The sequence below is a fragment of the Benincasa hispida genome, chromosome 4 (genome assembly GCF_027475165.1).
Source record: "Benincasa hispida cultivar pf3 chromosome 4, pf3_genome.v1.1, whole genome shotgun sequence".
Lineage (NCBI taxonomy): Eukaryota > Viridiplantae > Streptophyta > Magnoliopsida > Cucurbitales > Cucurbitaceae > Benincasa > Benincasa hispida.
The window spans coordinates 38,454,150-38,465,617 of NC_143481.1; the positions used below are offsets into that span (position 1 = coordinate 38,454,150).

General features: G+C 28.0%; 1 pseudogene across 1 annotated transcript; it reads right to left on the minus strand.

Annotated features, from left to right (window-relative positions):
* Positions 1–8,104: 8,104 nt before the first annotated feature.
* On the minus strand, positions 8,105–9,328 carry LOC120076686 (ethylene-responsive transcription factor ERF018 pseudogene; annotated as a pseudogene). The gene has a single exon (XR_016529294.1). The product of XR_016529294.1 is annotated as an ethylene-responsive transcription factor ERF018 pseudogene (transcript).
* Positions 9,329–11,468: the final 2,140 nt, after the last annotated feature.

Genomic DNA, 11,468 nt, shown 5'->3' on the forward strand with positions numbered 1-11,468 from the left:
CAAACCATTGTCACAAACACGATGGAAAAATCAAATTGAAAGTGTTAAATCAATAAGATTTCAAGCAACTCAACTAAGGGATGTTTTACTAAAACTAAGAGAAACTATAGTGAACATCCTAAAGTGAAAAGTGAAGTTAATTGTTTAGCTACTTATGAATTTGAAAATTTTGAATTCTTATGTAAGGCGTGATTATATACTGATATCTTATTTCCTGTAAATTTAGTGAGTCCTACAACATAAAGATATGCATATTGATGTTGCTTTAGATAACTTGAAAGACTTAGTTTCATTTTCAAAAAAATATAGAGAAAATGGTTTCATAGATGCTATGATTTCAGTTAAAGAAATTGCAAATGATATGGAAATATGACCAATATTTCGTGAAAAAAGAATGATTCAAAGAAAAAAATAATTTGATGAGAATGTTGACATTGAAGAAACACGATCACCTGAAGATTCTTTTATAATTGATTACTTTTATTATATTATATATCAAGCAATTTCACTTAAAAATAGATTTGAACAATTTCAAGTATACGAAAATATCTCTAACTTCTTATTTGATATGAAATGTTTAAAGTCATTAGATAATGATAATTTGAAAAGATAATGTATTAATCTTGAAAATACATTAAACCATGATACATTTTTCTGACATTAATGGTTTAGATTTATTTTTTGAATTAAAAATATTAAGAGAAGTTTTGCAAAATGAAGTTGATTGTCCTAATAAAATATTAAATTATACAGAAAAGACAAATGTTTTTCCAAATGCATATATTGCTCATATAATATTATTAACAATACTAGTAACACGGTTGCTTAAAGAAGCTTTTCAAAATTAAAATTAACTAAATCTTATTTAAGATCGACTATGTTGCAAGAAAGATTAAATAGATTGACCATATTGCCCATTGAAAAGGTAAATATTAATAAAGTTAGATTATCAAAATTTAATATATAATTTTGCATCTCAAAAAATAAGAAAAAATAAAATTTAAAGAATATTTTATATATGAAGGCCCTTCTATCAAAGTTTTGCCTAAGGCCTCATATGATCTCGAGCCGCCCTATGGAGACTTTTGGACTCTAATTTTTTTAATCTTAAAATATAAATCGGATTTTTAAAATCTCATTATCTTCCAATCTTTTCTTTCAAATAGCTTTTATTATTATTATTATTATTTTACTTTTTATATTTATCTTGCTTATTTGAAGTTTTGTTTTTTCTAATCAAGAATAAGTTGTGTTTCCTCTCGAGGTATCTTATAGTTATAATCTTTATTATAATTTAGATAGGCATTTTATTTATTGTTTTAGTTACCGTGTAATTACTCTTCACTTCACGCTTGTATATTCCACATCCCAACTAGGTTGTGTATAACATGTATTTGTATTATAATCCTTTTATGTTGACAACCTTAAATCAAGGATTCAATAAATACGGTGTAATCTTGGATTACCATTCACTGATTCTCGTTTTCTTATTTTCTTCTCTTTTACCATACATTGTCACTACCCAATTCATCCAAAGAATATTATAGGAGACACTAATTATTCAGTTTTTTTTTTTTTTTTTAAGAAAAAAATATTTAAAGTTTAGAATATATAACATAGGTAAGATAAATCCTTCCCTTGCTTATTCATCTTCTCTCTCACTTTTTTCTTTTATGTGTTTTTAAAGTCTATTTCGTTCCTCATTTAGTGCATTTAATTAAAATTTCAATTTCCATAGTAAGACGGTAATTATGAATGAGTCTTAATCTTATATCCTTAAAATTAGGGAAGGGGTGTCACTTTAGAATAGATTCACACAAAGAATACAAGGCGAAAGAAGGTGATTTGATTTGGGATATTGTTATTGATGGAAGATGAAGAAGTAGAAAACTTGGAAGATCCACGTACTATCCAATGAAGAATAGCTCCACACAAAGTTGAGTTGATGATGGACACTGAATATGGGTAGTCTCATCTCCTTCATCCTTCTCCTCCTCTCCTCAACACATCTCTTTATCCTTCACACTCAAATGGCTTCAATGGGTAGCTAGAGAATGGAAGATTTATTGTTTCAAGAATACAAACTTTGGAAAGGGGAGGTACAACTGCTTGCGATGGGTAGGTTGTTTTTCTCTTTAATTTTTAACTTATTTTGCCATGTGTTGAAGCTCATTCAAGATCGTACATAATGTGATTCAATAATATGTAGTTGGTTGATTTTGAGAGTATTTATGACGTTTAGTAGTTAATGTTTAATTCAATTTGAAAATGTTTTTGCTATTTTTCAAATTAAACGTTAAAATCTGTTATTCCTCTTGTCGATTTTTTAAAATTTGTCTAATATAATTTTAATCAAATTGTTAAAAAGAACACCTCTTGCTCTGAAAATAATAATTTAATCCATAAATTTTGGTTTTGAATTGTAGTAGCTTTTAAAATAATTGCTGACAACTATGCTTTTAGAAAAATCAACGGTTAAAATAAGTAAAATAGTGTTTGGTAAATTTCGAAAAGTATGTTACAGTGTTTGGTAAATAAATATAAAAAAATCTTATTTTAGATATAATAACTAAAATAGACTTATAATCAACTTTTTTTTAAATTTTTTTTTATAATTTAAAATTTTAAATAATTGTGTAATATGATAAATTTTATTTGTTGTAGGTTAATTTTTAAATATTAAGGAAAATAGTTTTATTTTTAAAAAATTAATATGGGATTTTAAAAAAAATATATGCATTTAACTAATGAAAAATTGAAATTAAATTTGATTAGGTGAGAAATAGATAAATATATAAAATAAATCTTCTTTTTAAAGTATAAAATTGAAAAATAAATCTTAACTAAAAATTCTACCTGATTTTATAAATATCTAAAAGCTAGAACGATATTATTTTTAAAGCCAACATAAAATTAATGTGTTTTTAAAATGATATTATTTTTAAAACCAACATAAAATTAATGTGTTCTTAAAAATGAATTTTAATAAATTTGTTTTACCAAACGCAAAAAAACTGTTAAGAATTTTTTCAAATGGTTTTTGACACACCTAACACAATGCCAACCTTAGTCCCTATACTTTCATTTTCAATTTGTTTCATAACTTTGATGTGTTCCAAATCATTTTACGATGTCATCCATCATCATTTTTTTAATTTGAATTTAATGGAAGAGAGACCTTTTTTAAATTTATTAAAAAAATCTTAAAGACTAAAATGAGCAATTTAAAACATGTGGGGCTAAATGCACATATTTTTTAAAATTTAAGAATGTACGTATGTAGTACAGAGAACTGAATGAAAAATTGACATATAATTTTTTAAAAAAGTAATTTTGTTGTTGTTATTATTATTTTATTTTTATAGGTAAAAAAGAAGGAGCATGGAATTAATTGCTAATCATTGTTTTAAAAAAAAACTTAAAACCAAGACACAATCAGCTTATTAAACTAACACGAATATCTAAGGTCTCGTTTGGTAGTCATTAAGTTTTTAGTTTTTTTTAAAAAAAATTAAGCTTATTTCATCCATATTTTTTACCATAACTTGCATATTTGTTAGGTACAATAATCTAATTTTTTAAACCTTTGATGAAAGATTAAAAAAAAAATAGAGATGATAGTGTTGTGTCTATAGACTTAAACTTTTAAAAATAAAAATAAAAAAATAAAATGATTAATAAAAGAGGACTAATTAAGCTTTATTGAAAACAAATTGTTTTAAACTTTTAGAAGGAAAAAAAAGGTTGCTAGGGTTTGTAAAAGCGGGACAACGTGGGCGGTGCTATTCATTGGCTTGGCCAGCGCATAGCAGTACGGCGGCGCTAGGCAGTATCAGGCGTTTAATTCTATAGAAGGCGATGTTGTATTAATTGCCTATCCGCCCAACCTGGACCTCATTTCCAATTTCAATTCATTCTCCATCTTCATTATGATTATTCATATCCAATTTCTTTTATAATTACAACCAATTGGATTATTTTATATTCATATATCATATGATGTAATTGTATATATTATACTATTCCCCACGTTTTTAACGACTTACTTCCCCAAACACCTCATTGGTCTTTAGTCAACTTTCAGAAGCTAGCCCCCATTTTGTTAGAATAAGTCATATACTAAGACTGTAATAATGTACCCTTTGAAATGTGTTAGAATAAGAAACTCTACCCACCAAAGCCCCCGCCCCAAAAAAAGAGAAAGGTTTTGTGGGGTATTATAGTTCCATTTTATCCCTAGTTCTCGATAGGTTATGCTTTTATTCGTGGACAATGTTACATTTTTAATCTTTTAACTTTAAGTTTTGAGTTTGATTTTCATTCGATCTTTAAACTTCAAGATCTACACTTTTTAAGTTTGACTTTTCATGATTTTTGCTTCTAATAGTTAATGTCTACTCATTAATTATAATTAGTTTTCACTAATTTTTCATAAATATTAAAATTAATTTTAATGTTTTACAACATAATAATTTTAATTTAATTAACTAAAAGTTAATGCCCTATATCGAAATGGGCATTGGTTTAAACAAGAAAGTACAAGTTTAAAAAATTGAAACCTAGGTGCCCAATAGTTATTTTTAAAAACAAATAATGTTATTTAAATAAATAATGAAAAAAATATGACGAACTGAAAACTATTCTAAAAATAAGGTAGGTAAATCGTGGAGATAACCATGAATTTATAAATGAATTGTGCACATGATACATGATTAAAACTAAATTGAGAACCGCGTATGAACAGGTACCGTGTATAAAATTTACAGGATGTACATCTAACGGGTGCATATACTACATGGGTTTGTGGTCCTAACCTCATAATATAAAATTTTGTATCACTTTGAAAAACAAAACCATAACTTTTAAATTTAATTCATCACAAATTCATAACACACTCACCAAAATTTGGTCCATGAAAATAACAGTCAACTCCTTTTACTAAGAGTCTAAGATTCCCTCCTAGATTTTCATTCAAAAGAAATCTTTCAAATTTGATTCAGCCCTAAATCTTCGTCTCTCCTAATTTCTTTCTTAGCTTTGCAAAAATTGTGTGATGTACAATAAAATTCAAACCTCAAGTATAGGGGGAACTTCTAAAATTTAAATTCTAAATACAGAAAATAAAACTTTAAAACTTATATTCAAATCTCCAAAACGCTAAAGGTTTCTTAGTACTAATGTTAACCTAAAAAAGTGTATTAACTTAAGAATGAAAGTTCTTTTTTTCTCTTTTTTTTAAGGGAATTCGTGTACCTGAGTTTCATTACCAACTTGGAAGTCGGAAATTTGTATACTATGTACACGAGTTTCTTTAAAATTCGAATATTCCTTAGAGACCATTTGGTTCATAGGAATAAGAGGTGAGAATGGGAAATAATATTTTATCAGCATGCTTATTACAAGTTTTTAACGTTGGGAATGAAAATATCTTATTCCAAGGTATTTTATATTCTCACCCATGAAGTTTTTTCATAACCGCCCAATCTCTCTTTTACTTTTTTATTTTATTTGTTTTATTTCTTTCTTTATATTGTTTAATTTATTTAATTTCTATAAATATTTTTAAATTAAATCTATAATTGACATATATAATTAATTTTATTAATAATAATGTTAATATAATAATTTATTATGTTATTATGAATTAATATGAAAAATCATAATCTTTTTTTAAAAATATGATTAACCATAAATATATTTCATTAAATCTCTTTTTATTGGTAATATATGTTGATATCATAAATTATTTATTAAAATTATTGATTAGCCTTAAAAAAATATGAATTAACTAACTAATAACAAAATAAGTTAATTTTTTTTCAATTAAACAATCTAGCTTTAATCTATAATTATAGTTATTTTTTTAAATTAAAAAATTATTTGATTATTTAAAATCAATTAATTCATATCAACTTCTTTTGTATATACATAAGGCTTATAATTGACATTAAACAATTAGTTAGTTAACTCTTCAATTAACAAAACTACATAAAAAGAAAGAAATAAAATAGATATTTAAATTAATTATCAATAGTTTTTTAATAAAAAATGATAATATAAATGTGCTATATAAAAAATTTAATTGATAATAAATATATTAAACTAGAGGGTGAGTGGGTAAATTTAATTAAATTTTAATGGTTTAAAATTAATTTAATAATTTAATGTAATAAAAATAAAATAATAAACAAAAATTAATTTTATACTTTTTAATTGCATAAAATATAATACATTCCCACATTCCTTTCGCATTCTCATACATAACCAAACACAGTATCACACATCTTATTTTTTCATACATCCTATTCTCATATACTTTATTCTCAAACATCTATAAAACCTTGAACCAAACGGCCCCTTAAATTCACATCTATGCACTTAATTGCCAAAGCTTTAATAGTATGTGTGCAATTTGTTTCAACAGTATCAAACACAGCGTTTTAGTAGCAAGTGTGTGTGACTCCATGTATGTAAGGGCGCATGCATGTGCATATATGTACATATATGTGTATATACACATATATATGAGTGTGTATTTATATATACATGTATACATATGTATGTGGGTGTGCATGCATGTGTTTACATGTATGTGTGTATATATACATGTATATACGTGTGCATGTTTGTATATACATGTATACATGTGTATGTGTGTGCCTGCATGCGTATACATGTATGTGTGTATATATACATGTATATGTGTGTATATATACGTGTATATGTGTGTATATATACGTGTGTATCTATCACTATAAGAAATATGACTTTTAGTGACGAATACAGAGATTATCAATATCATCATATTTTTTGCGAGAAAATACACATTTCATCTCTACCTATACAACAAACAAATAATAAGTCGTTGTGCGGATGAATGAAATTGTTGCAGTCGACATGTGATGAACAATCACATCATTGTATTAAGCTTGCTACATATAAGTCATAGCAATAAGTGATGAAAACTAATTTTGACGCCCAATTAATTGGGTAGGACATTTAGGCGCTCGATTTGAAAATTTGTGATGAAATGGACTTTAGCTACAAGCCTGCATTGCGATGAAGTGAGCTTTGGTTGCAAGCCTTTGTGACAAAATGAGATTTAGTCGCGATATTTTTCTTAGAGTTTCGTTGCCATTGCAACGTTTATTAACACAATGGCACAAAAACTTTTAGTGACTATTGTTTTTTTTTTTGGATGAAATAGATTTAGCAAAAATTACTTCATCACTAAATACCATACTACGGCAATTCTTCCATAATAAGTCAAAAGAATAGAAAAGTAGAATAATTCTTCCTAAATAAGTTGAAAAATGGAAAAGGCGAGAATATGAACAATCATACTCATGTTGATTAAAAAGATGTTACTATCCATTTGATTTTAAGCTCTTTCTAGTGTTTGTAGTTTGCACGTAAATTCATTCATACATTTAAAGAGTCTTATACGCATGTAAAAATGATACGTGTATTAAAGATTTTTTTTTAAAAAAAAATCTAGCGAAGAAGTAAAATGGATTCATTTAGGTAAGTTTAAGATTTTAATTAACACATCCACTAAGAAATTTTGGGGTTCAAGTGGAATAAATCCCAAAGTTTTAAAGTATCAAAATGATATATATATTTTGTTTGACCAATGTGTAGTTCCAACTTCTTGTAGAATATGGTTGTCTAACAATTATTGGATAAAGTTTCATTCCACTAGGTATTATTATCATTTTGTAATAATAATAATAATAAATATAGAAAAGTGTTTTCGTTATACATCTATTCAATCGGATTAAAAATGAACCATATCATATCGTTGTAAAAATACATTAAAGTTATACTCGTCGTTGTATCTCACTTTCTACACCGGAAATGCAGCAATTTTAATGTCAATGGACAACAAAATGGGGGGTTTTCCAGGTTTTGGAAGGATATTTCTCTCTCAGATGGAGATGGTGCTTTGGTTTTCAACTATGTCACTATTTTTGGGGAACATCTGTCCCCTTCTCCCCCTCTTTTTTCATTATTATCACCCACAAACTTCACCTTTTGTGAACATGAAAATCCCCACGTTTTAAAAATACCAACCACAAACTGAAGATAAGAGAGACGTACCAACTTGCTAAAAGAGACAGAAGAATATAACACACACTATATATCTTCTGTCTAAATATATATATATATATTATAACATATACTTATTGCAACAATACACAGTATCAAAGCCATAAAAAACATACTCAAATTCTTGACTCAAAAAAGATGAGGAAAAAAAAAAAGAATCTTTATTTCTCTTCCTTTCCCCGGAAATAAAAGAACCCTAAACTTCAAAAATAAAGGTTCTTTTACGTAGAACTTGCGGAGAATAGATTAATAAGGGTGGTTTTAATTTGATTTTCTTAGCTCCCCCCAAAAAAATATAAATAGGTATCCCTTTTGCTAAATAATTAATTGATAATATAATGATGATGATGATGATTTTTTTTTTAAAATGGATTTAAAAATTCCAAAGAAAGGGTTGATTGGAGAAAGTGTCATCATCACCCGAAACGGCGTCGTAAAAGTCGTTGCTGTTGGTGGATTGATAAAAATCATTGGTTAAGATATTATCAAAATGGTCATTGTAAAAAGGAAAGAAATTGGAAGAGGAAGAAGAATCAGGAGCTGGGTCTTCGTTATGAATGGCATCAAGGAAAGACCAATCCATATTAGTATTGGAAGAGGAAGGTGAATTTCTACATTTGTCCTCCTCAGTAGGTGGATCAGGAGGTACGACGTCGTTTTGATGATATTCATTAGCAAACTTAGCAGCCAACTCTTGAATCTGATGGGCAGTAAGGGAATGAGCGTTGACAATGTCGGGCAGTGGTTGGTCAGGGAAGTTAAACTTGGCGTGAGGTCCACGGAGGCAGAAAAGAGCAGCGTCAAACGCTCGAGCCGCCTTCTCGGGTGAGTCGTAAGAACCGAGCCAAATACGGTCTCGGCTATTGGGGAGACGGATTTCGGCAACCCATTTACCCCATTTGCGCCGCCGTACTCCTCTGTACTTGGTGTCACCGGCGTCGGATGTTTGGGAGAGGTTGGGATCGTTATTGTTCATTGTGAGAGTGGAATAATGGATGTGTAGTTGTTTGACCTGGATTGGAGTGGGGGCAGATTCATATATATATGGGAAGGACTTGGGTGAGTGGACCAATATTTTCTTTTGCCCTTTTTCCCTTTTTTTTACGTGTTCAAACTTGAGAGTGGACGTTCAAAAAAGAAAATTACACGTGGCAGCTTCCGGAGGCTATCAGTTTACTCAAACGCGGTTCAGCTGCTGGTTTCCTCCTCCTTTAGGGCACGTTGCCTAATAATAATCATCATCATAATTTCGACTCAGTATTTCTTTTTGCAATAATAATAATCATTTCTAGAGATGGATATAAATTATAATGTCCTGATTAGGGTTTTTTTTTTCCTAAAAAGGATGTAACGAAAAAAGAGTACATGTCTTATGTATAAGCCTATGTGTTGGACAATTTGAATTCTAAAGTGTGTTTTTTTAATAGTGTTTTTGGAGTATGTGATCAAATTTTCCATTCATATTATAACTCAATTCATTAGGGATAATGTAATCAATTATAAAGTAATAGTTATACATGTTTTTTTAACAAAATTCAAAGTGGATAAATATAATTCGTAATATTATTGATTGATATATATTATCAAACCAATTTTAAATGACTATTTAAGTGAGAATCAAACTTCTGAATATACTACTAAACACATATCTAAGATTATAAATACAACATTATTGTACTCAATCCATTGTTTTCAAAATTGTCTATCAAATATGTCTTAGTTACTCAACAATTATGTTCAAATTTAGCCAAAATTTTCCATTTTGTTTTTCAATTTCTTGGAACTTTCAATTTTCTTTTTTTTTTGGGAAAGATGATACTTTATTAAACTATATACAAGAAACACAAGGGAAAAGAGAGTTATATAAAAGTAGAAGATCTATATCATTGACAAAGTATATATTGATCAGTAGACCAAAGAGCAATTAAAGAGATACGAAAGATATTGCTAACATGAGCATGACTCAACTGATATAGTGCTTCTACTATCGATTTTGAGGTCAGAGGTTCGATTTCTCACCTCATACTTTAGTTACAATACTTTTGAAAAAAAAAATGTTAAGATAAATGAGTTTGTTCCTCACTAATTAACTAAAATTTCCATGGAAATATTAAAACGAAAATGGAACAAATTAAATTTTTTATCAAATATATCTACTCGCTCATCCAAGAATTGTCCCTAAACCAATATTTGGCTTAAAGTCACGCTCAAAAGCTACATAATCAATTTGTTAAAAAAAGAAAATAATTGTAATTAGCATGAAAATGATTTTTTTTTTTTTTTTAAGTTATTAGAGGGCTAAAATGGAATTTAGACCTTCATTTAATTATTATTATATTTTATTTTATGAAAAAGTACAAGGTGAAGTAGTGATGGAAGTGCTTATGCGTTTGAAGTTTGAAGGAGCCGACCTTGATTCGGAATTTCAAATGCGATAGATGTCTGCGAGAAAGTGTTTCCATTTTAAGTAGTAAGAAGTTTTTGGTTTTAGTGGTAATAAAGAGGTTGATGGATGGAGGCGATGATGAAGGACCAATTTTGAAAGGTGACTGATCGGAAGTCGGCCAGAGGAGGGAGTGTGTACCGGCCTTCCGACAACATAAATTAAAAGATTTTTCGCCTCCATACAGTTCAAAATTTGACTCATATCTTGATATCAATTTAGGGTCCATTATCTTAAATTGTTTTTCAAAGGTCAAATAAAGCAATTATATTACGGAAGATCCATATTTTCTTCATTCATTTGGTAAAATTGTTCAATCATTCATTTGTTGAGATAAAAGTACTTTTTCGGTATTAAATTTTGGGTCTACATCATTCTATATGTTTAATGTTCAAATACAAGATCTTCCTAAATTTATATTTGACATATTTATATTATATACGATTTAGGATTTAGATAAATGCGCTATATAAACTTTCTAACTCTAAAGACATTTTTACTTTGTATTTTAAATAATTCTCTCTAATAATAAATTGCTCTCCCTATGCCTGTGAATATAGCTAACACATTGTTAGTGAACTATTCTCTTTTGTTTTTGCTTCACATTTTTTCTGTTTATCTTTGGTTGTCGATTCTTAACATTCCATTTGGTTTATCTTTCTATTGAAATGCCTTGAATCTATTACATGACACTTTGAAATAGGCGCCTCTCTGAATCTATATAATTTGAAATTTTCTTTATAATAATAAAATACTCTCTCCCTCTACTCATAGACGTAACTAACATACTATTAGGAACTACGTAAATCTTTGTGTTGATTCTCTACTGTTTATATTTATTTTTATCTATCTTTAATTGCGGATTTTATAACACTTTCGTTCGTCTCTTTATCTCCATTCAACCAATTAGGAAGAT